The 24,083-nt window shown below is 34.4% G+C and overlaps 1 pseudogene; it reads left to right on the top strand.

The window, feature by feature from the left end:
* LOC107857583 overlaps positions 1 to 23,647 on the top strand; it is a 69,039-nt pseudogene extending 45,392 nt beyond the window's left edge.
* The last annotated feature ends 436 nt before the right edge of the window (positions 23,648 to 24,083 follow it).

The raw sequence follows: 24,083 nt of genomic DNA, 5'->3' as shown, positions 1-24,083 counted from the left end.
ACCTCGTACTTTTTTCTAGCTTAAAATCATCCCAAGAATGTTAGAAACTTACTTTGAAATATGAATCTATTTTTGTACACATGGAATTTTAAATATTCTTACTCTATAACATATGAGAAATTGGATTAGTTTTCCAACAATACCAATTTCATCCAAATCCGGTGTCGGAGTAAAAAGTTATGGACGTTTTACTCAGAGCTATCAGAATCACCCAGGTGCAATGACCAGATTGACGGACCGTCGATCTAGTGATGGACCGTTGACTAGATCGTCACAGCCAAGGCAGTGAGGTAATATTCTGGATAAGGTGTGATGAACAGGTTGACGGATCGTTGCAACGGACCATCGCCCAAGTTGTCACTACTTAGGAAGTGAGTCATTTTCCTGGTCTACGTGCGATGATCAAAATGACAGACCATCGAGCCAGTGATGGACCATCGCCTCCACCATCGCACATCCTATTCAGTAATTTTTAAGTCGTTATTAAAGAGACTTTTAAGTCTTTTACCACCCGTTTATATACCTAGTAATAACCGACCAAGGCTCAATAAAATTCATTATTCTTCCACAACATAAAAAATTAGGGTTTTTTTCCCAAGATCAATCCTTAAGCAACAAAATCCAAATCTTCTTCAACAACTAAGAGATTCAAATTCTTCAAGTTCAAGAACTTCAAGAAACTCACTACCAGGTATGTCATGTGTTGATTCATAGGTCCATTTCACCCATGAAGATCAAGAATCTTTTTTAAAAATTCAAGATTTGTGTATTTATGAATGTTTATGATTTAAATTGAATTGAAATTCATGTTCATGATGTTTTAGGGTTTTGATTCATGTTTGAAATTACATATTCCAATGATTGACCCTAAGATGTGATGATTTGCGTAATAATCATGATAAACCCTTAAATTTACACATTGATGGATGTATCCATGATTATTAGAAAGTGTTGATGATTGTATAACCAAAGCATGCTTCTCATGCGTTTGATTAAATGCCTATGTGAAGGAAAAGTGTCATTCTAGTATGATAATATGAAATCCCCATTTATGTACTAGTTCATGCATGTTAAGTGTTTGACGAAATGTCTTAGCCAAGGAATTATGGATATATGTGTAACCCTTGTGGTGCTTTAGAACTTCTACTTCATGAAATCTCCAACTTATTATATTATGGATTGTGATGTTGGTCATGTATTCAGGAAATTCATGCTTTGTCAGTTTCATGCTATCGAGTCCTGGGGGTATTGTACCCGATAATTAGCTGTGTGTCTAGAGCAAGTGTCATGTTTTCAATATACTCTCAGTCGAGCCATGTTCATAGAAATTTAGTTAGTCATGTGACTCAGGAAAACTCAGTAAACTTAGTCATCTTAGAAATGTCAGAAATTTAGTAATCTCAGTAGTATTCCATCAGTCAACGAAACTCAGTTAACTAAGTCCAGTCAATTTAGTTAATGATGTTTAGTGTCTATCCAGATAGGAGTAGAAATTAGCATCGAGCGAATCGAAGGATGGGAACCTACCTGGTATATGAGGGTGTGATTCTTAGAATTAATCCTTGCTTTCTAGAACTACGTAGCCAGCATAGGTTGAGACATCATAGCCTGTTATATAAGGGCAGATAAGGTGGATTAACCTATTATATGAGAGTTCCCACCGTTCTCGCTAGAGTTACCTGTTATATAAGGGTTACTCATAGATTATCCTTACCAGTGGCACGGTATTAACACCCTACCAATTGGGGTTAAGATTGGACCCCAACTTAGCCATAATGGCGTATTAGGGGCATATTGGTTAGATGACTACTTCCCACAATTTTAGTACAGAATCAGGACTGTCAAATATAGTCATTCAGTCTCAGTAATAAAACTCAGATAGTTCTATAGTATTCAGGACTGTCAGATACTATCAACTCAAAATAGTATGAAACTCAACTAGTTTCATCAGAATCTAGACTGTCAGATACAGTCGGTTAGTATCAGTTAATTTAGTTATATAGATATTAGTATACCATGTTATCAGTACTCAGACTCAGTAATCATATTATCACGAACTCAGTTACAATTTTTATGTATTCATGCATGCATTCCCATGTTTATGTTATTCAGTCAGTTAGTATAGTTCATGCATGTGAACCATTTGCATTTAGCCTATCTCACATGCATACCAGTATATTCCAACATACTGATGTATTTGTGCTATAGTGTTTTATAACATAGGTTCAGAAGTATGAGCTCCAGAGCATCAATAGCATTCCAGTCTCCACTGTCAGAGTTAACAGTGAGTCCTCATCCTTCAAGGACATAACCATACTTTATTATCTCATTAATTAATTTATTAGCTGGAGTTAGTTGGGGACATGTCCTATCAACTCCTTATTTGGACAGTTCAGTCAGTTAGAGGCTTTTCAGACTATTATGTTCAGATAGTTATTTTAGTAGTTTTGGGTATTTCATACCCCATCCAGATGTTATATTTTTGTTAGTTATGTTATAGTTTTTAACTTTATGACCTTTCAGCCTTTATTTTTGCAATCATTCAGTATATTATGCAGTATTTAGGTACAGATATCAGTCATAGGTTAGTTTGTGGTCCTTTGGGGCCATGAGCACCGTGTAGCATTCTGGGTACTAGATTCGGAGCGTTACAAACTTGGTATCAGAGCCTAAGGTTTAGTAGTGTCCTAAGATGTCTGAAAGTCACATCTAGTAGAGTCTTATACATGGGTGTATTGCGCGCCACATTTATGTGCAGGAGGCTATAAGATATTTTAGGAACAGTTTTTATTCTTTCAGTATTCATGTCATGACAGTGAGCATAATCTTAAGTCAATCTCTCAGTCTAATTCATTTCACCCTTTCTTCTACAGAACATGCCTCCTAAAAGAAGAAACGAGAATCAGCCAGCCCCTCATTCTGAAGATTCTTTGGGCAAACATATTTCTCATGCAAAGTTCAGAGCTGCATTCACTACTCTTGCTTAGTCAATCACTTCTCAAAATGAACGACCAGTATTGTTTTGGCCAACCTAGTGGCCAATTCAGCAGTAGCCAGGATTCGGTACTTCACTCGAATGAATCCTCCATTCTTTTTTGGGTCTAAGTTCTACGAGGACCCTCAAGAATTTCTTAATCAAGTTTATAAGGTTATGGATATAATGGGGGTTACTTCTAGTGAGAGTGTGAAGGTAGCTGCATATAAGTTGTAAGATGTTGCTCACACTTGGTTCAAACAGTGTAAGTTAGAGAGGATTGTAAATGTAGGGCCTATTTAGTGGGAGGAGTTTGCTACTGCATTCTTAGATAGATTATTTACCCTAAAATTGAGAGAAGATAAAGTGTTAGAATTTATTAATCCCAGGCAAGGTAATATAACAGTGAAAGAGTATTCTCTTAAGTTTACTCAATTAGCTAGATATGTTTCTCATATTTTTGCAGATAGTAGGGGTAAGATGAGTAAGTTTGTCTCTGGGGTGAATTATAGTGTGGTCAATGAGAGTAGGTCTGCGATGTTGAATAGTAACATAAACATAGCCAGGCTTATGACCCAAACTCAGCAGATAGAAAAGCAAAAGATTACGATGAAGGAGAAGCAGAATAAGAGAGCAAGGACAGGTAGTTTCAACTTTGCTCAGCCCAAATCAAAAAGAGGAAATTATTCTTAGTTTTGTCTAAGATAGCAGTTCCAACTCCTTCTTTAGCTAGTGCTCCATCTTCTAAGTTCAGGGATGGTAATAGAGATAGAGCGCTAGGCTCTAAGTCTCAGGGTAGTGTTAGCATTGCCCGCATCTATCCTCTTTACAAGACTTATGGCAAGTACCATCAGGGTATTTGCAGAGCTGGCAGTGGTATTTTTTTTTAATATGGCAAGAAAGGCAACAGAGTCAGAGACTGTCCTCATCCAGGTCCTCATAGTCGGTAGAATCGTTCATCAGCTCAGTTTGATTGCCCAAACCAGCAGGGTGACACCTCCAGCGCTACCAGTGGGCAACGCCCAAATCAACTTTATGCTCTCCAATCCCAGCAAGATCAAGAAAATTCTCTTGATGTGGTTACTGGTATGTTACAGATCTTTCATATGCATATTTTCGCTTTGCTAGATCCAGGAGTTTCTTTGTCTTTTGTTACTCCCTATATAGCAGTTGATTTTAGAGACAGTCCCAAAATTCTAGCAGAGCCCTTTTCAGTCTCTACCCCAATGGGTAAAACTATCATAGCTCGACGGGTATAGAAGAACTATTCGGTTATGATATTTTAGAAAGTCACCTCTGTAGATTAAGTTGAATTAAAGATGAATGATTTTGATATCATTCTCGGTATGGATTGGCTTCATTCCTGCTATGCCATAGTCGAATGCAGAAATAAAATAGTTTAGTTTTAGTTTCTGAATGAACCCATCCTAGAGTGGAAGGGTAGTGTATCCGCTTTTAGAGATCATCTTGTTTCCTACCTTCGGGAAAGGAAAATGATATCTAAGGGATGTTTCTATCATCTTATTCGAGTTAAGAACACTAGTTCTAAAACTCCCAGTCTTGATTTTGTCCCAGTCGTGAATGAATATTCAGATGTCTTTCCCAAAGATCTTCCAGTAATTCCTCCTAAAAGGGAAATAGACTTTGACATTGATCTTCCTCCAGATACTCAACCCATATTTATTCTGCCATACAGAATGGCACCAGTAAAACTCAAAGAACTGAAAGAGCAATTGAAGGATCTCTTAGATAACGGATTTATCAGGACCAGTATATCTCCGTGGGGTGCACCAGTCTTATTCGTGTGCAAGAAAGATGGTTCTCTCAGAATGTGCATTGATTATCGTCAGCTCAATAAAGTCACGGTCAAGAACAAGTATCCTCTTACAAGAACTAATGACTTGTTTGACCAACTTTAGGGTGCCAGCTATTTCTCTAAGATAGACCTCAGATCAGGCTATCATCAGCTCAGATTCAGAGAATGTGACATTCCAAAAATAGCCTTTCGTACTTGGTATGGTCACTTTAAATTCCTAGTCATGTCCTTTGGTCTTACTAATTCCCTAGTAGCTTTCAAGGACTTGATGAAAAGGGTGTTCAAGCAGTAGTTGGACATGTTTGTCATAGTCTTCATAAATGATATTCTGGTCTATTCCCACAGTGAGCGTGATTATGCAAACCATCTCAGAATCGTACTTCAGACTCACAAAAATTATCAGATGTTCACCAAATTTAGTAAGTGCGAGTTTTTGCCAAGTTCAGTTGATAGAATGACCAAATAAGCTCACTTCTTCCAATCCATACCTCTTATTCAGCCGAGGATTATGCCAAACTCTACATCAGAGAGTTGGTCAGATTTCACGGTGTTTCGTTATCCATTATATCATACAGAGGTACCCATTTCACCTCTCATTTATGGAAAGCATTCTAAAAGGGTCTTGGTACCCAAGTTCATGTCAGTATAACCTTTTATCCTTAGACAGATGGTCAAGAAAAAAGGACCATTCAGACTTTAAAAGATATGCTAAGGGCGTGTGCAATTGATTTAAAGAAAAGTTGGGATGACCATTTTCCTTTGATTGAGTTTGCATACAACAACAACTATTATTCCAGTATTCAGATGACTCTATTTAAAGCTCTCTATGGTAGGGATGCAGATCTCCAATAAGTTGGTTCGAAGATAGTGAGGCCTCAGTTATAGGGCCTAACTTAGTATTCGACGCTTCAGAGAAAGTCCAGTTGATCAGAGAAAAACTTTGGGCTGCTCAGAGCCGACAAAAGTCTTATACAAATGTACGCACAAAGGATCTCGAGTTAAAGATTGGTGATTATGTCTATCTAAAGATCTCTCCCATGAAGGGAGGGAATATGATCGACAAGAAGGGAAAGCTCAGTCCCTGATATGTCGGTCCCTTCAAAATTCTCAATCATTTTGGCAAGGTATCTTATGAGCTTGAATTGCCTTCAGATCTAGCCTCAGTTCATCCAGTCTTCCATGTCTCTTTGATAAAGAAGTGCATAGGTGACCCAGCAGTTGTAGTCCCTATTTAGAGCATAGATGTTTAGAATATCCTCTCTTATAAAGAGATTCCAGTTGAAATTCTTAACTACCAGACTCGTAGACTGAGGAACAAAGAAGTCCCTCTAGTCAAAGTTGTTTGGCAAAATCAGTCAGTTAAGGGAGCTACTTAGGAAGAAGAAATAGACATGCGTACCAAGTATCCTCACCTCTTCTCCATCAACTGAGATTAAGCTCAAGGTAACAGTTCTCCTTAAGCTTTTCACTTTCATGTACATCTTTCAGTTACAAGCTTAGTATTTAGTTCATGTTTAAAATTCCATTATAAACTTGGTATTAAGGACCATCGTATAGTCAGTCATGCATTCATGTATCATTTTAGTTATATAATCATGCATCATAGATGTATTCTTAATATGAGAACCTTGGTTCATCAGAACACTCAATCATACAGTCATAAATCAGTTATACATACATTAGATATGCATGATCAGTAGGATATATTCAGTTATCAGTCATGTTAGTCATGAGATCATGTTCCAATTGTTCATGTTTAGTATATACATCAGTTTATATTCTCCCCTCCCACTCAGTCTTATTCGAGGATGAATGTTCTCAAGGGAGAGATATTGTAATACCCTATATTTTTGCGTAAAATCATCCCAAAAATGTTAGAAACCTACTTTGAAATATAAATTCATTTTTATACACGTGGAATTTTTAAGATTTTTACTTTTTATCATGTGGGAAATTAGATTAGATTTCCAAAGATATCAATTTCATCCAAATCTGGTATCAGAGTAAAAAGTTATAGATGTTTTAGTCAGAGCTATCAGAATCACCCAGGTGCGACGACCAGATTGATAGACCGTCGATCTAGCGATGGGCAGTAACCTAGACCGTCGCAGCCAAGGTAGTGAGGCAACCTTCTGGATAAGGTGCAATGGACAGGTTGACGGACCGTCGAACTTGCGATGGTCCATCGCCCAAGCCGTCGCTACTTAGGAAGTGAGTCCTTTTCCTGGTCCACATGCGATGATCAAATTGTCTAACCGTCGAGACAGCGATGGACCATCACACCGACTGTCGCACATCCCATTCAGTTATTTTTAAGTCATTTTTAAAGGGGCTTTTGGGTCTTTTACCACCCATTTATATACCTAGTAATATCCTACCAAGGCTCAAAAAAATTCATTATTCTTCCACAACATAAAAAATTAGGGTTTTCTCCCTAAGAGCAATCCTTAAGCAACAAAATCCAAATCTTCTTCAACAACTAAGAGATTCAAATTCTTCAAGTTCAAGAACTTCAAGAAACTCACTACCAGGTATGTCATGTGTTGATTTATGGGTCCCTTTCACCCATGAAGCTTAAGAATCTCTTTTCAAAATCAAAGATTTGTGTATTTATGAATGTTCATGATTTAAATTGAATTGAAATTCATATTCATGATGTTATGGAGTTTTGATTCATGTTTGAAATTACATATTCCAATGATTGAACCTAGGAGGTGATGATTTGCATAATAATCATGATAAACCCGTAAATTTACACATTGATGGATGTATCCATTATAATTAGGTGTGTTGATGATTTTATAACCAAAGCATGCTTCCCATGTGTTTGATTAAATGCCAATGTGAAGGAAAAGTGTCATTCTAGTATGATAATATGAAATCCCCATTCATGTACTAGTTCATGCATGTTAAGTGTTTGATGAAATGTCTTAGTCAAGGAATTATGGATATATGTGTAACCCTTGTGGCGCTTTAGAACTTCTACTTCATAAAATCTCTAACTTATTGTATTATGGATTGTAATGTTGGTCATGTATTTAAGAAAGTCATGCATTGTCAATTTCATGCTATCAATTCCTAAAGGTACTTGTACTAGAAAATTAGTTGAATGCCTAGAGCTGGTGTCATGTTTTTAAGATACTCTCAGTAGAGCCATGTTCATAGAAATTCAATCAGTTATGTGACTTAGGAAAACTCAGTAAACTTAGTAATCTCAAAAACCTCAGAAATTTAGTAATCTCAGTAGTATTCCATCAGTTAACGGAACTCAGTTAACTCAGTACAGTTAGTTTAGCTAATCATGTTCAGTGTCAATCCAGATGGGTGCAAAAAAATTTGCACCAAGCAAACCCAAGGATGGGAACCCACCTATTATATGAGGGTGTGATTCTTAGAAGCAATCCTTGCATTCCAGAACAACGTAGCCACGTAGGTTGAGACTTCATAGCCTGTTATATGAGGAAAGATGAGGTGGCTTAAACTGTTATATAAGGGTTTCCACCATTCTCACTAGAGTTACATGTTATATGAGGGTTACTCACAGATTGTCCTTACCAGTGGTACGGTATTGACACCCTTCCAATTGGGGTTACAGATTAGACCCTAACTCAGCCATAATGGCGTATTAGGGGTATGTCGGTTAGATGACTACTTCCCATAGTTTTAGTACAGAATTAGAACTGTCAGATACAGTCATTCAGTCTTAGTAATAGAACTCAGATAGTTCTACAGTATTCAGGACTGTCAGGTACAGTCAACTCAGAAAAGTATGAAACTCATCTTGTTTCATCAGAATCTAGACTATTAGATACAGACGCTCAGTATCAGTTATACAGATATCAATATCTTATGTTATCAGTACTCAGACTCAGTAATCATGTTATCATGAACTCAGTTATGATTATTATGTATTCATGCATACATTCTCACATTTATGTTATTCAGTAAGTTAGTATAGTTCATGCGTGTGAACCTTTTGCATTCAGCCTACCTCACATTCATACCTGTACATTCCAACGTACTGACACATTTGCGCTGTGGTTTTTTATACCATAGGTTCAAAAACACGAGCTCCAGAGCATCAGTAGCATTCCAGTCTCCGCAGTCAGAGTTAGCAGTAAATCCTTATCCTTCGAGGACATAACCATTACTTTATTATCTCATTAATTAATTTATTAGTTGGAGTTAGTTAGGGACTTGTCCCATCAACTCCTTATTCAAACAGTTCAGTCAGTTAGAGGCTTTTCAGACTATCATATTTAGACAGTTATTTTAGTTTTTTTGGGTATTTCATACCCCATCCAGGTGTTATATTTTTATCAGTTATGTTGAAGTTTTGAACCTTATGGCCTTTCAGCCTTTATTTCTACAATCATTCAGTATGTTATATAATGTTCAGGTACAGATATCAATCATGGGTTAGCTTGTGGTCCTTCGGGATCATGAGCACCGTGTAACGTTCCGGGTACCATATTCAAAGTGTTATATTAAAATACCCTAATTATTATTCTTAGTCCACTATCTACCATCCCTTCCACTATTTTGTTGATTTGTGCCTTGTACCGAATACCTAAACTTTTTGTTCTTTCTATCTTCCATATCTACCTACTTCTTCTTTTTATCCTCTACCTATTATAAATAAACCACAATCCTGAAAATGTCTATATCATTATTTAACATCAAAGCCTTACACTCTAATAGCAGGTCACGAGACAGACTAGAAGCAAACTTTCTTATCTTAGATCTCATGCTAGACCCCAACTCTGGAGCATAATGAGACAACTAGTAAAACATTAGGGTGTACTCTTTCATACTCATCTTACCCTATTTCAAATTCACAAATTCTTCAGTCGTAGCTTTTCTCAATTCTTGAGAAAAGAAGTGATCAGGAAGGACACCTAAAAACTCATCCCATACCGATGGCTTAGCATCATTATCTCTCGACTCTTCCGACTCCTTATACCACTAGTATGCTATATCTATCAACTGATAAGCAGCAAATTCTATACCCTCTACATCAGTAGCATACATTACCCTAAAAATCTTATCTATTTCATCAATAAATCCTAGAGGGTCCTCTACAACCATAGAGCCTGTAAAGGTTGGGGGATTCAACCTCATAAATTGGCCAACCCGAGTAACCTCAAATGTACTAGTAGCAGGACAAACACGGTCAAACTAATGAGACTAGGATGCCACTAGATGAGCAAGCAAATGAATAGACTGATAGAAATCTACATTAGAGATGTCTCCTAAAGGTGGCTAACCATTAGTATCACCAGCACGAGAAGGACTAGTAGGGACCTGTGGAACTCCATATGGAGTGGTACAATCAGAAGAAAGGACCCTAGACCGAGTCTGTACTCCAAAAGTAGGATGAGTTTCCTCCATATTGTCCTCAAGTAGGACAGAGGGTCCAGCAATGGTTCTACGAATATCAGATCTTTGGGGGTTCTAGTCATGATGGGTATCGCAAGACCACCATGGGCCAGAGAACACCCCTTTATCCTAACCACTCGAGCATAATTAGGATCAAAGAGAAAGCAAAACAAAACCAAATAAAAATACATATATAAAACCAAGAGAGAGAATATAAGTCTAACACAATTACCAAATAACCTCACGCTTATACACAAAGCCTCTAAAACTAGAATACAAAATTAGGTCGATATATACCCCTAACCATGACAATAGAACTCTTTAATTCCTGAAATATGAATGGAATCTAAGAAAATGGCAAAGATTTCCAAAATATGGAGCCTCACCACTTCACCGTAACTCAATGGACAACTACATCACCTAACGCTACATAGAGGTAATAAAAAATCTTTAAACCCTACATTATGAAATGGTTTAACATCCTAGGACGGTCAGTGGGATAAGCACAATCATGTAACTCAAGGAAAGTGATTAAATAATGTCATGTCCAAAATCAGTCAAACCACATGTACACACTCATATATAGATATATACGATGTTAGGATAGGGTAAAGGTTCAATAACATAAGAGTTTAAAAACTATTAACCCGGTATGTAGCTTTATCTATCCTAAGGGAACCTAAGGGCTATATGGGTTCGTCTCCCCCTACTGAAAGGGCCCAGCTTATGTTAGCTGTGCAAATCGTGGAAATCCAAAGGAAAGACAAAATCACCAAGGCTCCAACCATCCCAAAAATATAATGTTTGGACCAAACAAACAGTCATATAGACCCCCACGCAGGTAAATGTAGTTTCCAATACTGGTCCCCCCCAGAACCTCTACCTTCACGGTAAGCTACACAACCTTTTTTAAGCCCAAAATTAAAACCATTTCTCATATAATCCCAACCATTAAACAAGGAGTCTTATTATAATGACCCTAGACAATCCCTAATCGTAACACGATGCTTGGAACCACAAGTGATCCCAAGCTAACCAATGAACTAGCATGATACTTGAGCAACTGATTTAGAATATATTAAAAAAACTTAATTTACAGAGAGGAAGCATAATCATAAAAAGTTTGATAAAAGGTAATACTGATACAATTTACATCATAATACAACTGAAAAAAGAAACTTAAAGTACATGACTTACTCTGACTAACATCTATGAAGTCTTTACTATACTGACTATAGATAGCTGGGATATGCCTCTAACTACCACTAATCAATACATATGGAAAATCAAAAAAAATATAGTGCATGATCTACAACTTTCTGGAATTCTCAAAATAGGAGAACTTGTCACCTGCTGGCTGAAAGCTGTAAACTAACTAACTTTGGTGTAAGAGCTACATATGTTACCCATATTATGAAGGATGTATCCACAAATGCATATATGTGGTCAGTACATTGCTAAACCATGGAAATATTTCAAACATGTTGTAAAATTAAAGATATAAGTTATTTATTGAAATATATATTTGAAATATGACTATACGTGAAAACTGTAAATCATAGAGAATTTACAAATTATGAGCTGAAAATAATTATGTAAGCTAGGAGGTGATAGAAACATAAATGTTGTAAGCCATTCTCTTATGGGGCTGAATATGTTGTAGAAGTTGTACTGAGGATGACGTATGAATACTGGATCTAAAAGTAGTGGAAACTGACTTAACTCATGGATCTGAATATGCAAACATACTGAGCCTAAATGAATAAAATTACAAAACTAACATAACATATATTAAGTAGATTTGATTAACTGAATGATTGATGTCCGTGTGACTGAACAACTGAAATTTGAGAAAAGGGATAACTAACATTGGTATGTTGAGTAGCGGATATATGAATACTGATCATGTAAAACTGAACTGCACGTAGTCTGAATAACTGGACTAAAACTGTAGGGTACTATGCATATGAGATAAGGACTAACTGAACAACATGATACAACTAAGCATGAATGCATGAAAAATTATAATATTTGAGAATACAAGACTAAGCATATACATATTTCTAAAATAATCTGTAAATTGAAGGACAAAAATTTGATAACTGAATAATTGAGAATCTATACACTTGGTCAAGCAAACCTGAACTGAAAATACACTAAATACTGTATTGAGACTGTGGGAGCTATCATGTAACTGATATAAACCATGTCATCTATCATGGAGTCCAATGTCTGACCCATGTTGAGGAGGGTTGTTCTATGCTTGCCATTGGAATAGAACCTAAACTGTAGTGATCACTAAACAGAAGTCCCCAAGAACTAAGGAGTCATCATCTACTGACAAAAGCTATCATAAGTTATATGACTACCCTCAACTGACAGGAAGACATCTCAAACCTACGCTTGCTATGAAATTTTAGAACTCAGGGACTGTTACTAAAGTTTACACCCTCAACTGGCAAGTGAAACCCCATCCTTAGGTTCACGCAGTGATAAATCCAAATCCCAACTGAAAGACACTGAAATACTAATTGGTGCATGCACTGATAATTGATAATTGATAAGCTCGGGTCATGGTATTCTGAAAATAACAGTGCATATGAATTCTGAGGTAATTATAACATATAAACAGATAATGTTCAACATGATCAAGGTTTTCTAAATATGATATGAAAACCATGCTCTGACTAACTCATTACTTGAAAATACAAATCATGTAAGAAAATATAGGTATTGGTTGTTCATAACCCACCAACACAAATGATCATTAAAATAAGACATTTAAACTCAAACTCTAGTATTGAATCATGGTTCGACTCAATACACAAGTATTTCATCATACATGGGGAAAAATGAATTTAAAACATAGAAATGTTGCTTAAAATCATAAGTTTAGGATCTATCATGGAATTCACTTGAATAAAGCATGGAAAACTTAAATTCATCGCATGAGGAATTCAAAATATTGTATGGGATCATACATGGGCTGAATTGAAATAAAATCACCATGAAAACATGAAATTCAATCTTTCTTGAACATACAAAATACCATGATGATAGAAAGTTTGTTCTTTCATCAAAAGAAAATGGTTTTTGGGTTCCATGGGTGAAAGGGACCCATGAATGATTACCCCACATACCTTAATCTTTTAATTTGAGAGGAAAACACAATTCTTGATGTTTAATTAAACTTAGGAAACTTGGATTCTTTATTCCTTAGGAAAAAGGAGAGGGTTTTCTTGAGAAGAAAATTTGAGAAGAAAGGCAAAATTATGCCCTAACTGATGTCCAATTCGTGTTATGGACGAATGGCTTAAAGAGGTAAAAGACCCAATTGCCCCTCAATTATTTAAATAAAAAAATTGGACACAACTACGTCACCGCGATGTGGTCTTATCACAGTAGCTTACTGGTTCTGACGAAAATGATCATAACTTTCCACTGGGGTATCAGATTAAGGCAAAATTAGTATCATTGGAGATCAAATTCAATTTTAAACAATTTGGTGGGTCTTTAGCTAAAAAAAGTCTATATATGTAAAAAGTTATACATTTTAAAAGTTGACCCTTATTGAATCAAATACCAAAATTTGGCCGAATCAAAGGTTCTAAGCTCAACTTTATTCTAAGTGTTTCCTATGAACATTTTTCACCTTATAAGCACTTCACACACTAGGATAAATATCATGACACATGTACTCAATTATAAATCAAGAATTGGACATAATACCTTCACCGTAATACGGTCAGCATACGATTGGGAGTAATGTTGCATCACAGGCCTATTGCGGTAACCCACTGGTTCCATGAACCAAATAATCCCCAAACCTTGTCCGAAAAATCCAAAACTCCTCTGAGACACACTTCTTACATCCCTGAATATGAATTAACTTAAAAACTAATATCTCGGGGTCGGGAAGACCAAAATAAAAATCCTCAAAGTTTGGAGGTCCTGAAAATGGCTAAGTCCCCAACACTTAGTTAAAATTTCAAGCCTTAAGCCCCTTAAGCATGTAACTAAGAGATGAATCAAGCTAACATTAGTGCGGGGTATAACAATATCTCTTCCTTGGGAACATTCGTCCTCGAATGAGATTGGTTAGACTGAGAGTACTATACTAAGGTAACTGAGATCATACATTGAACATGCATGACCTGGAACATGAGTGCATAACTAAGTGTGAGCATGATATATGAACTGAACTGATGTTGTGAATAAATTCAATGACATGAGAATAGTTATAAGGCTGAGATTGAAATAAGAGAGTCAATTTATGAGTAACCATTACCTTAGGGTGGATTTGGCTTAGGACATGAAAACTTAGGGTATTATAATATCTCCCCCTTGGGATCATTCATCTCCCAAATGATACTGACTTGGATAAAATACTAAGGAAAGACTGAGATGATGCACGGGACACTGACGAATTGAGTCATAATTTAAAATCTGGAATCTAAAACTGATGCATGATGTATGAATTGAGTTGAATTTGTAATTTTCATAGATGTCAATATTTTACCTTATGAAATGTCTATAGTAATGAAACTCCGGATAGTAAGACTTGATGAAAGAATGGAAAATCATAGGAACTTGTCTATCTAACTGCTAAACTAAATTGTTGGCTATAAGGACTGAATTATACTGAGCATTCTTTCTAAGAAGTTCTAATAACATTAGAGAGTAAAGGATCTTGGGAATGATATGAGTAGGATATCTGAGTAAGGAATCTTAATATGGCTATCACTCTGTAACATGGAACATAGGCCCATAAAACATAAGCTAGGATAGAATCACTAGGCCTTAGTCAATATATCTGCCAACTTTTAAGCTTAGCCACACTTCTCAAGCACTCTCTCAACTATGATTTTCCTCTCAAATATTAGGCTCATTTGATTCCATTTATAATTTTTACAAGGACATCGATAAATCTATTAATTAAGTTTGAACTAAACTAAATTTTCTCACCATAATCAAGCCTAACTCGAAATTACAAGGTACAATACATTACACCATAACACTAGGCTGAACCATGTATTCAATACCCCATGTATTTTCAAAACTTTCATCTCATGAATAATTCTTAGTACCTCTTCAACAACTATATTCAACCTCGTACTAGGAATTCACTAAAGCGCAATGCATTCATTTACTTATACACCAACATGGCATTTAATCCTATCTTCAAAACCACGTATGAACTTCTAAACAAACGCCCATAAAAGCATGAATTCATTAAAGAGATCAAAGCTGAGAACATACATGACATAATCAGAATTTTACTAGTCACTGTAGGTGTACCATGAGTACGTGATTCATGAGCTGCATGACCTAAGTTTTAAGTTCATAAATTCATGAAATATGATTCGTACTTCTGAGTGAACTAAAACTCCTCATACTAGAAACTAGAAGCATAAATGATTATATGGCAAATACATGAATATGAGCTATGATCATGGAGCTACATGTAAGGCATGAGCAGATATCGTGATGACTGAAGTATAAAAATTTGTACTGAAATAAGAATGGGTTGGGTATCTTCCTCCCCTTAAAAGTTTAGAACATAAGGGCATTGATACATTACTTTAGAGCCTGTGTGTAATCCTTAACTATCTGTGGAGACTGTCTGAGAAAACTCTATCTGTAAGAATTTAAGTTGGCTGTTTTCGTTACCTTAAGAATAAGGCAGGGATGGCACGAATGGATTAACATAAGAATCTGCATAAGTTCCTTAGAGAAAAGTTCTACTGTATGATCTGAGACATAAAAGAAGGGAAACATTTCTTAGATGCCCTGTAGCCTCTCGAAGAAAAGTACAGACGTCTTCGTACAATTCTACAAAACTCTACTAGACATAACTTCATAGACACCCAAGGACATTTGAACTCTAGGCTCTGATACTAAGTTTTTCACGACCCAAGACTACCCCCTAGTCATAACGTGGTGCTTGGAACCACAAGTAATCCCAAGCTAACCCATGAATTGGCCTGATCCTTCAACAATTGATTTAGAATATATTACAAAACTTAATTTGCTAAGCAGATGCATAATCATGAAAAGTCTGATTAAAGGTAATACTGATACAGTTTACATGACGATACAACTGAAGAAAGAAACTAAAGTGCATGACTGACTCTAACTAAAATCTGTGAAGCCTTTAATATACTGACTATAGATAGCTAGGACATGCCTCTAACTACTACTAATCAGTACATATAGAAAATCAAAAAAATATAGTACATGATCTACAACAGTCTGGAGTTCTCGAAATAGGAGAACTTATCACTTGCTGGCTGAAAGCTGCAAATTGTCTGACCCTGGTGTAAGAGCTACATATGGTACCTACATTATGAAGGATGTAGCTACAAATGCAAATATGTGGTTAGTATGTTGGAATATACTAACTATATAGAGTCATGCACTAAATCATGAAAATATTCCAAACATGTTGTAAAACTGAGGATATAAGTTAGTTGCTAAAATATACATTTGAAACATGACTATATGTGAAAACTGTAAATCATAGAGAATTTATAAATAATGAGCTAAAAATAATTTTGTAAGCTAGGAGGCGGTAGAAAAATAAATGTCGTAAGACATTCTCTTGTGGGTTGAATATGCTATAGAAGTTGTACTGAGGATGACATATGAATACTAGGTCAAAAACTATGTGATGGAAATTGACTTCACTCATGGATCTAAATAAGCAAGCATACTGAGCCTGAATGAATAAACTTAAAAAAATAACATAACATGTATTAAGTAGACCTGATTAACTAAATTAATGATTTTTGTGTGATCGAACACCTGAAATCTGAGAAAAAGGATAACTAACATCGGTATGTTGAGTAGCAGATATATGAATACTGTTCATTTAAAATTGACCTATACTTAGCATGAATAACTAGACAGAAACTGTAGGGTACTGTGCATATGAAATAAGGACTAACTGAACAACATGAGATAACTGAGCATGAATTTATGAAAAACAGTAATATCTGAGAATGCAAGACCAAGCACATACATATTTTTGAAATAATCTATAAACTAAAAGACTGAAATCTGATAAGTGAATAATTGAGAATCTATACACTTGGTCAAGCAAACTTGAGTTGAAATACATTAAATACTGTACTGAGACTGTGGGAGCTATCATGTAACTGACATAAATCATGTGAGATGTCATGGAGTCCAATATCTGACCCACATTGAGGAGGGTTGTTGTATCCTTTCCATCAAAATAAAACCTGAACTGTAGTGAGTACTAAACTAATATCCCGAAGGACTACAGAGTCACGCTCTACTGGCAGGTGCTCTCATGATATATATGTGTCAACCCTCAATTGGCAGGAAGACATCTTAAACCTACTCTGGCTACGTAGTTTTAGAACTTAACGACTGCTACTAAAGGTCACATTCACTCGATGCTAAATCCTACTCCCAATTAAAATACACTGAAATACTAACCGTTGCATGCAGTGATAACTCATAAATGATAAGCTTAGGTCATAGTATTCTGAAAATAACAGTGCGATTTTGAGGTACTTATAACATACAAATTGATAATGCTCAACATGATCATGGTGTTCTAAATATGATATTAAAATCATGGTCTAACTAACTCATTTCTTAAAAACAGAAATCATGTAAAAACACATAAGTATTATGTGTTCATAGCCCACCAGCACTGAATGATGATTAAAACGTGACATTTAAACTCAAACTGTAGTATTGAATCATGGTTCAACTCAAGACATAGGCATTTTATCAAACATGGGGAAAACATGAATTTAAAACATGGGAATGTTGCTAAAAATTATGAGTTTAGAATCTATCATGGAATTCACTTAAATAAAGCATAAGAAACTTAAATTCATCGCATGAGGAATTCAAAATTTTGCATGGGATCATATACATGGGCTGAATTGAATTAAAATCACCATGAAAACATGAAATTCAATCTTTCTTGAACATACAAAATACAATAATGATAGAAAGTTCATTCTTTAATCGAAAGAAAAAAAATTTTGGGCTCCATGGATGAAAGGGACCCACGAATGATTACCCCACATACCTTAAGATTTTAACTTGAGAGGAAAACAAAATTCTTGATGATTTTTTGATGATTCTTAAACTTGGAAAACTTGGCTTCTTGATTCCTTGGGGAAAAAGAAATTAAATTTGTTCCTGGGGAAAGGAGAGAGTTTTCTTGAGAGGAAAATTAGAGAAGAAGAGCAAAATTATACCTTAACTGATGCTTAAGTCATGTTATGGACGAATGGGTTGAGGGAGGAAAAGACCAAATTGCCCCTCAATTATTTAAATAAAAAAACTGGACTCAACTGCATCACCGCGATGCGGTCTTACTGCGGTAGCTTACTGGTTCTGATGAAATAATCATAACTTTTCTCTCGAGTATCAGATTAAGGCAAAATTGATATCGTTGGAAAGATAATTCAAGTATCTATAATTTGGTAGGTTTTGATATGAAAAATACCATATATGTAAAAAGTTATACACATTCAAATTTGACCCTTTTAGAATCGAATACCAAAATTTGGCTGAATTAAAGGCTCTTAGCTCAACTTTGTTCTAAGTGATTTCTATTTTTTACCTCAAAAGAACTTCACACACTAGGATAAATATCATGAAACATGCATTCAATTATACATCAAGAACTGGACATAACACCTTCATTGCGACGTGGTCAGCATGCGATCAGGACTAAGGTCGCGTCGCGGGCCTATCGCGGTGACCCACTAGTTCCGTGACCCAAACATGACCCAAACCTTATCCAAAAACTATGAAACTACTCCAAGACACACTTCTTACAACCTTGAACATGAATTAACTCAAAAACTAATGTCTCGAGGTCAGGAAGACCAAAATAAAAATTCGAAGTTTAGAGGTCTTGAAAATGGCTAAGTCCCCAACACTTAGTGAAAATTTCATGTCTTAAGCCCATTAAGCATGCAACTAAGAGATGAATCGATCTAAGATTAATATGGGATATTACGCTTATATTAAGGAATTTACCACATGATATGGCCATACTAATTACACTTGCAAGCTTGTATAATTATGCGGATCCAATACGATTAATAAATTGACTCCCAAGTTTCCTTTTTAAAATACAAAACCATAGCCATCCAGGCCTTTTAAATCCATTTTTATCCATTTGTCCATTAATGCAATGCAACAATTTCAAAATACTAATTACATTATGCAATTATCCATGTTTAATAACTAAGTTTACAAGTGGGTTGAGATTAATGTCAATTTCAAGTCCAAAAATCCACAACTTGGGGAAATCCATGTCCCTAATTTCAATTACCACACCAATTTAATTTTAAAAATCATCAATCAAACCATAAACAATGCATTTAGACAATGAAAATATAATTCAAGTAATAATCATCAATAACCCTCAACCCAAATTTAAACCCGATAATTAAAATCTCTTGAACAATGATTAAACATATGCCACAGTATAAATTATAAGTTAGAGATGAGAGACATACCTGAATACTAAAGAAATTAATAGAAAATCTAGAGTTCTGAAGCTTAGAGATTGAATCCTTTATGAACCCTAGTTTTTCTCTTGCTTTAGGGGTTTAAGATAGAAAGAGTAAGTTTGATTTGATTGCCTAATGGTTAAAGGGATATTTGAGTGTTTTTAAGTCATGGAAAATAAGTATGGGTGAAGGAAAATTCCAAAAATCCCTTAATGAAAACATGTAGGAAAATTGGGCTCAATCATCATATGTCAGGTGATAACTCATCAAGTTTAACAATGAGTCATTTCCTGGACTCTTTACCTGAAATTCAAAATTCCCATCCTTCACTAATATGACCACGAGTCACTCACCACGACTCATTTTCACATGTCATGACTCATGACATAGACTCATGGCTTAGGTAGTACATTTGGGTGACCCCACTTGTGAGACTACGAGCCTCACCTTAGAATTCATGATGAGTAATAATGACTCATCACCTTAGTCGTAGTCACGCTAGCATTGACAAAAATCTACAAATTTCAGAGTCCAAAGCCTGGGGTATTAAATACATCTACTATTTGTTTTGATAATTAGGCACAACTTGGTTTAATTGACAGATAATAAATTGAAGTGCATATTTGTCACTCATTGATGGACATTGAGGTATTCATCCATGAAAAAGGTTGGGACTATGATAATATGTTGTATCATCTACCTGGTCATATTGTTGAGCATGTTAGACAACATACGAATTATGTTAGGTAGTCGGATATAGGGGACATGCCTTTGTGGATCAAAACAAGCGCTGGAAAGTTATCAGTAAAGAGTGATTGAGAAATTTTGAGAAAGAAAGAGGAAGTTAATGGGTATTTCAAGAAGATATAGGTGCAGGATATTTCATTTAAAATTTCATTCTTTTATTGGAAGGTTTGGACAAATAGACTTTCAGTAGTTGTTGATTTAGATAATTGGAATCCAAATTTGTCACAACTCTGCTCTTGTTGTTCTGGTCAAGCAAGAGAAACCATGAAACACTTATTTTTAAAAGAAGAAATTGCAACTAGTGTTTGGAAGTATTTTTCAACTGCAACTGGTATATTAGGGCCTTGGATACAGGGAAAACAATCAATGGAAAAATGGTCGAATGCTCCAAGAAATACTGGGCAAAAGGGGATTTTTCAAGATATTCCTCACTTTATGGTTCTTATAAAAAAAATAAGGAAAACTATATTACATGATAGTACTTATACCACAGGTAAGGTAATATGGTACATCAACTACAGTATTCAAAAACTCATGAAAAGAAAGTTTGAGTGCGCTGACATCCCCATAACTTGGCCTCACATGGTTGCTTTTCTTGATGGTTTCAGACCTAGATTTCTTTTCAAATGAGTTAAAGGGTATCCTCCACCTTGTGGGTGGTGAATATGCAATAGTAATGGAGCGTTTAGAGGTAAACTAGATGGTGGCAAGCTCGTGCAAGCATGGGTCCAATGCAATCAACTAATATATTTGTGACTTATAGTATTTTTTATGTAATTTTTAAATATATTTTTGTTTCAAAAAACTTGAAAATGCCATGCCAAAATTCACAATCAAACTTAAACTATTTTTCTCTCAAAACTTTAATGGTGCCACATAAATTGAAAAATACAAAATTGTTTTCTTAGGATCAATTTAAATTGGCATTTTCCTTTTAATTCTTCAGTTAATTTCTTCTAAGTTTAATTTTACTATTTTATGAATATACTACTCCCTCCATTTAGAATTGCTTTGCATTTTTTTCCTAATTGAATTTTTATTTTTACTTATCTTTTTGACACATCAAGGAAAAAAAATCCATTATACCCTTAATTTATTTATTACTTAGCATTGAGTGAATATCTTGAAAATTGGAGTAAGACTTGGAATCATATATTTATATATATATATATATATATATATATATATATATATATATATAAAGGAAAATTATAGAAAAGGTGATGGGACACCTCTCTCTGACCTTCATTCATATTTATTATTTTTTTCCTTTTCTTGGGCACTTTTCTCTTATATATATCTCAAAAATTTTGCTGAAAATTAAAATTAAAACCACTCTATTAATTATTTTATAATTTTTTTCATTCATTTCTCTATTTAAAAAAATGCATTTAAGAGTATTAAATCTCATTAAAAAATGCCAAAAGTTTCTAACAACACTAAACTGAATTCATGATACAAAATTTATGGAAGAAGTCTGAAAGCTTTTCCTCTTTATTGGCAGTAATAAAAGAAATTTTCCTCCACAATTCATACATTTTATATTTTGTTAGGTTTATAATTTTTGTTAGTTTTTTCGTGTTTCTTATTTCTTCATCATTTATGTTTTCTTTTCATCACATTGTTCTTTTTTATTGTAAAATTTGTCTTATTTGATTGGGATAAACTAACATGACTTGCTTGCAAAAGAAGATTCATGAGAGAATTAATAATAATTCGGTATGAAGAGCGTTACAACATCAAATACAAAATTGTTCTCATAGAAATTGAAAAAGGTATAGTTCTTCTATGTTTCAATTTGTATGATATTTTTCATTTCATAAGATTTAAGTTATGTAAATTTTAGTTATTATTGAGAAGAATTACAACTTAGTAATAGTTTTCATATAATTGTTTGAATATCTATATTTTAATTTTATAATATTGAGTTACTTTAATTCGACTTAGCTTTGCAAAATTAATTAATTTGACTATCACTAAGTCGAAACATCACCTAATTTGGGACGAAAGGTGTTTCTTTTAACTCAACATGTTAAATTATAACATGTAAGGAATTAATACATAATAATAAAGGAGGATCTTCAATTCGGTGACGTGGCACTATAATATTTGAGTATTGCTATTTATCTTTTATCTCAATTTTTTGACATTTCTTTCTTCATTTTAATTCATTTGCTCAATTAAAAATTAAATAAAAGAACTTAATATTTTCAGTTACACAAAACTGCCTTTTTGAAAACTCAAACATCATGTACTTTAATTTGTTCATTTATTTACAGTTAGGGCATATAGAGAGGTACTACTTTATGATATCAAAAACTATTAGAATACTCATTTAAAAAATTAATATATAATAATAAAGAAGGATCTTCAACTCGGTGATGTGGCACTCTAATATTTGAGCATTGCTATTTATCTATTATCTTAGTTTTTTGACATTTTTTTCTTCATTTTAATTCATTTCTCAATTAAAAATCAAATAAAAGAACTTAATATTTTCAGTTACACAAAACTCATCAAAAACCTTTTTGAAAACTCAAACATCCCCTACTTTAATTTATTCATTTATTTAAAGTTAGGACATATAGAGAGGTACTACTTTATGATATCAAAAACTATTGGAATACTCATTTATAAAAGAAGTTGAAGAAGCTCGAAGGCTGAAGCAAACGATTTATATTCTAGCGATGGATATTGTTTTTCATTATTAAATTCAACCTCCAAAGGCCAATGGGAAATGACATTTCAAGCTGATATAAACACAGTCAAACAAGCTTTACAAAATGCCTTGTCACTCGATATATCAAGTCCAATTTTCGAATACACTATCAAGCCCATAAATATTAAGTGTTATCCCTAGTACATAAAACAAGAAGTGAAAATGTCTATTTCTACATATGCATCAAATGTTGAAAACATCGCGAAATTACTCATACAATGGAATAGATGTGATTTGAAAAATAATTCTAAACAATCAAAGGCTTCGTCAAGTACTCAATTCTCATGTAATAATACTAACAATAATAATGTCATGGAGGAATATTCATCATCATTTAAGTCATTTGAACCATCAAATTCAGATCAATTTTCGTAGGTTAGACACCTTAGGCTGCTGATAAATTTCATGGTGAAAGCAAGAGAGAATTGGATGATGAAGTATCATTGTCAGTAATGCTAGAGAATTTAATGTTCGATGAATATGACGATTTATTAATTTAGAAGGATTTTTTTTTTTGGCTTTTCCATTTGGGGGATTATTTTTTGTTGCATTATCTTTTTGGTTTGTTACTTCTATGTCCCAAGTACTAGAATTTAAATTAATAACCAGGGATGGATGTGACATCCTCGCTCTTATTCTTTTGTCCGGTACAAGGCTTTTAACGTTAGTGTATATTTTAGCTTGATTGATTACTAAATTAAGCAGAAGCATAGACTTTTTAGTTTCTCAATTTTAATATAAAGCTTTTATTATATAAAACTATAAAATGAATGTAAGCAAATCCAATCTATTTCTTAGCCACTATATATTTTAGAAGCATTTGAAAAGAAATTTTACAGCTTTAGTTCCTTTTGAAACAAGTTGTATTGGTGTTTTTACTAATTTTCTACTCTTTTATTTCTATTGGTTAGTTAATCCTCTACTAATTGATTTTGT

Source organism: Capsicum annuum, chromosome 1 (genome assembly GCF_002878395.1).
Source record: "Capsicum annuum cultivar UCD-10X-F1 chromosome 1, UCD10Xv1.1, whole genome shotgun sequence".
Classification (NCBI taxonomy): Eukaryota; Viridiplantae; Streptophyta; class Magnoliopsida; order Solanales; family Solanaceae; genus Capsicum; species Capsicum annuum.
This window is presented reverse-complemented; position numbering and strand designations above follow the sequence as displayed.